General features: G+C 38.1%; 1 long non-coding RNA gene and 1 pseudogene across 1 annotated transcript; both read left to right on the top strand.

Moving 5' to 3' along the window:
• The first annotated feature begins 468 nt into the window (after positions 1-468).
• LOC130216047 (uncharacterized) lies at positions 469-2,309 on the top strand. Its single transcript, XR_008835757.1, has 3 exons — positions 469-614; positions 1,095-1,204; positions 2,201-2,309. It is a non-coding gene; the product is annotated as an uncharacterized LOC130216047 (long non-coding RNA).
• A 210-nt stretch (positions 2,310-2,519) lies between these two features.
• Positions 2,520-7,500, top strand: part of LOC130216544 (choline/ethanolaminephosphotransferase 1-like) — a 7,392-nt pseudogene continuing 2,411 nt past the window's right edge.

Below are 7,500 nucleotides of genomic sequence, written 5' to 3'. Positions count from 1 at the left end.
CCATATAGCATCGTTTTCGTACAACAATAATTCACATTTTTACATTACTGTGAGGATTGGGTTTAGGGTTAAGGTAGGGGTAAACATTAATAAAATACAATTTATTGGGTAGTTTTATAAATAATATGAATAATACTCAATTATAATTACTGTGTTTTCTGTGAGGGTTGTAGTAGACGTTAATAAAACACAATTTATGTTAATTTAATAAAGGATACTCTATATAATTACCATTTTACATTACTGTGTGGGCTGGGTTTAGGGTTGAGGTAGACGTTAATGAATTACAATAAAATGAAAATTTTATGAATAATATAAACAATTCTGCCGCAGCTGTATACCTTCTAGCAACAACCGCAGTTTAATTCTTTGTCCTGCGCAGCGCCTTTATGATGCGTCTGAATCATTTCTGCATCGGAATGCGCAGCTCTACGCAACTACGACGCGCTTGACTTACAGTCGCCGGAAGTGACCGGCTGCGTCGCGCTAGCAGTTCGCGCTAACCGGACCGGGACCGGCGGAACCGACAGCAGACCGGAGACAGCAGGACTCCACCGGACGAGCGGGCAGACCGCGCGCTTTCTCCGAATCTGCAGCTTGTACGCGGATTGTCGGTGAGTTGCGCGGCTAGAAGGTTAGAGATCGAACGAACAGCAATACCGGACTGGAATTCGAACCCAGAACCTTCAAAACCGGCCCGGGGACAGTGACAGAACATCAGCGATCAATCACACTCACTGTTACATGATAATAATGCCAATCACCGCGCGCAGATTATTCATCATTAGCATTCAGGTGTCAGTAGCATGACAGCTCTTCAGAAGGAGATCAGATCATAACAGCATCTGGATAATCTCATATGAAGGAATCTGCTGTACGCGTCTACAGTACCGGGATATTACTGATATTACTGTGGAATTAGCATACACAGACTTTATCCTGCGTTGAAATCTGTAGTTTTAGTACATCCTAATCTGTCTGAGAGTTTATTTGGCTGTATTATTGTGACGTCCACATGTGTAGTCTTGCACGGAGTAAGTGTTTTGAATGTTTTGGGTTGATATATTTATTTACATGTCTTGTTTGTGTTGTAGCTGTGAGGACCCGGAAGAGCAGCGCGACTGGACGGCGTGACGTGTGCTCGAGGAGCTTTTGTTTATGGGCGTGGCCTGTAGGCGTCTTCCAACTCGCGATTGGTGAACAGGTGAAGTGATTTGCGTTTTTTACTGTTGCTAGCTAACAATTCATTCATTCATTTTTGGCTTAGTCCCTTTATTAATCAGGTGTCGCCACAGCGGAATGAACCGCCAACTTATCCAGCATATGTTTCATGCAGCGGATGCCCTTCCAGCTGCTACCCATCACTGGGAAACATCCATACACACTCATTCACACACATACACTACGGAGAATTTTAGCCTACCCAATTCCCCTATAGCGCATGTGTTTGGACTGTGGGGAAAACACGCACCAACATGGGGAGAACATGCAAACTCCATACAGAAATGCCAACTGATTCAGCTGAGACTCGAACTAGCGACCGTCTTGCTGTGAGGTGACAGCGCTACCCACTGCGCCACCTAGCTAACAATTTTGGGTCCCAAAAAAAAGGTCTGTGTTGATCAGCCAGGAAATTTAATATAAAAAATAAAACATTCTCTTTAGGTTAGACGAACGCTGCTAGAATGTTCCATTTTAGTGTTTGTTATCAAATAACCTTCCTGCAATGTTCTGGGAAGGTTTGTTTTTGGTTTTTAGCACCAAATGGGAACTACAAGTGAACATTTTAGGCGAGTGTTCTACTTTTGCAGTCTTGTGCCGCGTTTTTAATTAAATTGCTTTCAAAAACTCTTACACTAGCTATGTTCTCATTGCGTGTCGGCATCATCTAATAATCATTTAAGTAATTATTAAATAAAGAAAAGACTCATGGAGCTTCTATCTCAATAAATTCCAGTTTTACTTTTGATAGTTGGCGTCAGTTAATCAGGAAGTGTCGATTTTGTTCTCTTTAACTCATTGTATGGAAACGGTGCTTATTTGCACGTCTTTTATGAGAGATTCCAGTTTTGCGCATAAATTAAATTTGCATCTTTAGATGGGAACAAAGCTACTGTTGTGTAATTTAAATGCGTAACATTTTATTTTTAGTTGAAAACCATTTTGTGTAAACATTAACTTATAATATTGCTGTTTGCAGGACTCTAGCCATCCTGCTGTGGCGCTGTGGTCACCAAGTGGGCGGAGTCAGGCTCAGACTCGGGCTGTGATTGGCTGAGAGTGATGAGTGGGCTGGCAGGGGCTCACGGGCGGAGGGCGGGGCCAGGAGAGAGGGCGGGGCGGTAGACTCTTCGTGCTGGTTCGCTCCAGGTGTCCTGCGGCGAGGTGTTCGAGGGTGCCAGGCGCCGGTTCTGTCGCGGCACCAGCTGAAGCGTCTGGAGGAGCATCGCTACAGCAGCTCGGGACGCTCGCTCCTCGAACCCATCATGCAGCAATACTGGGAGTGGCTCGTAAACCGGATGCCGCCCTGGATCGCGCCAAACCTCATCACCATTGTAGGCCTGGTGACCAACATATTCACCACACTGGTGCTGGTGTATTACTGCCCGACCGCCACCGAACAGGTATACTAGCGATCAAACCACCATAATATGCGAGATCTGAATGATAATTTTTTTTATAAAATTTTTTTTTGACAATAGTGCTGGAATTGCATTTTACTTAAAAAATACTACAGTAGTGTTTTTTGAACCATACTATACTTAAGTATTTGCATTAATCTGTTGTGATGATTTTACAGTTGCTATGGTAACACAACAACTATAGTAATTGATCTGTTGTGGGGATTCTACAGTTGCTATGGTTACAACTATAGTAATTGATGTGTTGTGATTCTACAGTTGCTATAGTAACACAACAACTATAGTAATTGATTTGTTGTGGTGATTCTACAGTTGCTATGGTAACACACAAAACTATAGTAATTGATCTGTTGTTCGGATTCTACAGTTGCTATGGTAACACAACAACTATAGTACTTGATCTATTGTGGTGATTCTACAGTCGATATGGTATAACACAACAACTATAGAAATTGATCTGTTGTTGGGATTCTACAGTTGCCTATGGTAACACAACAACTTATAGTAATTAATCTGTTGTTGGGATTCTACAGTTGCTATGGTAACACAACAACTATAGTAATTAATCTGTTGTGGTCATTCTGCAGTTGCTATGGTAACACAACTATAGCAATATAAATAAATGAGCTAATACTTTCGTTGTCTACAGCCGTTAATAGAGTATATTATGCTACAATTCACCACAGTGTACTGTAGTAAATACTAAAATATACTACAGTATTTATCAGTTCACTATAGTTAACACAGCAGCACTGCTGTGTGTTTTAGGCTCGCTGTGGGCGTATCTCCTGTGCGCGGTGGGTCTGTTTGTCGATCAGTCGCTGGACGCCATCGATGGGAAAAGGCCAGACGCACTAATAGCAGTTCACCACTGGGGGAGCTGTTTGACCACGGCTGTGATTCGCTCTCCACAGGTGAACAGTACACACTTTCTATACGAATCGTAGGGCTGAACAATATATCGTTTTGAGCATCGATAGCGCAATGTGTGTACCCGCAATAGTCAATAATATTATCGACTGCTACTATCTGCAATAGTAGTAATACTGAATTTGATGTGAATGCTAAATATTTCGTTTAAATGTTATCTCTTTGTTTAACGTGTGTTTCTCAGTGTTCGTGGTGTTGGGCACCAGTATAGCCGTTCAGCTGGGCACTCACCCCGACGGATGTTCTTCTGCTGTTTCGCTGGCATGTTTATGTTTTATTGCGCGCACTGGCAGACCTATGTCTCTGGTACACTGCGCTTCGGCATGTGAGTATAAAAAAACGATTTTATCAAAAACTATTTATCATGTGTACGAGGAACATTGTTGATTATTTTATCGGTAAGGTGTGGTCACATGTAATGCTCAATAGGAGTCTTTATTTAAGTCAGATTTAAGGGTTGATGTTGGACAATGGATGTTATTTTCTACAAATTGATAGAAACAGGAATTGAATTTTGCGTAAATGCGAGATATTCCCTGAAGTGTGACACAATGGGTAATTATATAAGACAGTGGACGTATATAACATATCCATATGTAAATGTCATCACTCTTTCCGTTGACATCATAATGCTCAACAGCAATTCACAATGTCGTAGATTTGTTTTAATTGACTAATTTCAAAAGACACAAAAGTTGTCAAATTTTCACAGGAAATAGTCATTTTCGAAAAGAAACCACCCTGTTTAATTCATTTTCATCAAAGTGAATCATTTAATTTAAGAATTCACAATATAATAAATAATAGATGTTAGTTCCGCAGTGCGGTTTGCAGATATTTTATACATGAACACATTTTTGCTGGCACAATAGTACGTTTTATAGGAATCTACGAAACTGAATTTCATCACGCAAAGTTTGCAGGCGGTTAACAGTTGACAAAATGTTTGCAAACAAAAATCGTAATTTGTACATCGATAAATCTCACTTTTCACAGTGGGTTCACATTAGACAGTGGACATATTTACACAATTTTATTCACTTTCACTGTTGAACTAACAATATTCAGAAGGAGTTTACAATATAATCATTTTTTTTTGGTAAACGGACAAATATCGTAGTTTATTTCGCAAATTTTGCTGATATTTTTCCACAAGAAACATATTTTTTGTTGGCACAATAGTACGTTTATAAGAACCTCCAAAACTAAATTTTCATTCATTCATTTTCTTTTCGGCTTAGTCCCTTTATTAATCCAGGGTCGCCACAGTGGAATGAACCGCCAACTCATCCAGCAATTGTTTTATGCAGCGGATGCCCTTCCAGCCGCAACTCATCATGGGAAACACATACACACATTCACACACTCATACACTACGGACAGTTTAGCCTACCCAATTCACCTGTACCGCATGTCTTTAGACTGTGGGGGAAACCGGAGCACCCGGAGGAAACCCACGCGAACGCGGGGAGAACATGCAAACTCCACACAGAAACACCAACTAACCCAGCCGAGGCTCGAACCAGCAACCCCTCTTGTTGTGAGGCGACAGCACTACCTACTGCACAACTGCTTGCCCAAAACTGAATTTGTTTACGCAAATTTGCGGGCGGTTAACAGTTGATGTGTTCTGCGCTGAATTTTCCAAGCAAAAATATTTAATTCGTACATTGCACTTTTCATAATGGGTTCACATTAAACAGCGAACATGTCCATTTACGATATTGATTCACTTCACTGTAGAAATAATAGTATTCAACGGAAGTCTCAATATATACGTGTGTTTTTGTAAATTGACTGATATTGAAATTTTGTCCTTTTTAACATTGACGTTTTGTAGACAAAGTTTTATCAGATTTTCACAGGCAAAATAGTCATAACAATCCAACCCTTTTTTTATAAATTAGATACATTTTTTACAAATTTTTGCTGGCGAACTTAATACGTTTTATAGGAATCTACAAAACTAATAGATTTTATAGTTGACGTGTTCTGCACTATTTTTTTTCCAAGCAAATTAATCATTCGTACTTTGATACAATCTCACTTTTCAAAGTGGCTTTACCATGAACATTTGACATTATCCGTACGCAAAATTTCATATAATTCACACATGTAAAATAGTAATTCCATTATTAAATTCATAGTGGATTCACATTAGACAGTGAACACATTAACATAATTATTTACTTTCACCGTTGAAATAATATTCAAAAGGAATTCACAATACATTCCATTTTTTTTAATTGACCCGATTTTGTTTTTTAATGTTGAACATTTTTGTACACAGTTTAATTCGATTTTCGCAGGCAAAATAGTCAAAGCGATCCAACCATTTTAAATAAATTAGCTAAATGTTTACCCTATTTTTGCTGGTGAACTGTACATTTTATAGGAGTCTATAAAACAAATAGATTTTATAGTTGACGTGTTCTGCGCAGTTTTTTTTCCAAATACAATAATAATTCGTACATCGATACAATCTTTTTCAAAGTAGCTTTATACTAAACAATTGTAATTTTTCGTATGCAAATTTCATACTATTCGCACATGTAAATAGTATCTCCATTATTAAATTCATAGTGGAGTGAACTTGTACTTTTTATAGGAATCTACGAACATTTTTACAGTTGATGTGTTCTACGTAAAATACAAATTTTAACGCAAAATAACAATTCGTACAACTGTACAATCTCACTTTTCAGAGCGGGTTTACACTGAACAGCTGCAATTTTTCGTATGCAAAATTTTGTATAATTCGCACACTCAAAATAGTAATTGCATTATTAAATTTGTAAAAAAAAAACATGGCGACTGTGACCACATCTTTAGCTAACAGCAGTACAGATGGTGTCTGAGGCTTGTTTTGTGGCAGATTTGACGTCACAGAATCGCAGATCTGTCTAGCATTGATGCAGATGTTTACAGCTGCTGCTGGCCCGACGATTTGGAACATAACGGTAAATCCGATCGGCCAATCAAATGGCTCATCCTATCGTGACGAATCAGCTGCCTGAATCACTAATTAACCAATGATTTCAATCCAGATCCGCTCGAATAAGATCAGTGACTCAATGACGAAAGCTAATGCTGCTGTGATTAGCATGGCTGTGTGTGGCTGCGCGTGTGTGTTTGTGTCTAACACGTCTCTCCTCCGCTCAGCATTGATGTTACAGAAGTGCAGATCTTCATAATTCTGGTGTATTTACTGGCTGCTGTGGGCGGATCAGCTTTCTGGCAGTCTCCGGTAATTCAGCACTCGCATCTGTGATTATTATAACACTCATAATCATAACCCATGTAGTTGTGTGTGTTTGTGTGTTAAACACTAATAACTCGATTCCTTTGATAGCAGTCTTACGTTTTTAGATTCTATATAATTTTTTTTTTTTTGCATTATTAATATGTATTTTACACTATAAAATATTTTAAATTATTTAAAATGATTTACTCTCCTGTTCATTTTTGTTTTGTCTCCTTCAAATATTTCCCAAATGATGTTGAACAGATTCAGGAATTCTCACAGTATTTCCTCTAATATTTGTTCTTCTGGAGAAAGTCTTATTTGTTTTATTTCAGCTAGAAACAAAGCAGTTTTTTAATTGTTTTAAAGCCATTTTAAGGTCAATATTATTAGCCCCCTTCAGCAATATTAGTGTTGGATTGTCTCCAGAAGAAACCACTGTTATACAATGACCTAATTACCCTAATTAAACCTTTAAATTGCACTTAAAGTACATTATTTAATAAATTACAATGACAATAGTGTTAATACAAATATACTAATTAAAATCTCAAGTGTAAATAAATTCTACATAATGTACGTAATTTCCATATGTTAAACAATAAAATACGAAGTTATAATATTTATGTTATAAAGTAATACATGAATGACATAAGGTAAATAAAAAAATACTATTCTAAAATA

This window comes from Danio aesculapii, chromosome 22 (genome assembly GCF_903798145.1).
Source record: "Danio aesculapii chromosome 22, fDanAes4.1, whole genome shotgun sequence".
Classification (NCBI taxonomy): Eukaryota; Metazoa; Chordata; class Actinopteri; order Cypriniformes; family Danionidae; genus Danio; species Danio aesculapii.
Note: the sequence above shows the minus strand (reverse complement) of the source record. Positions and strands in the feature narration are given on the sequence as shown.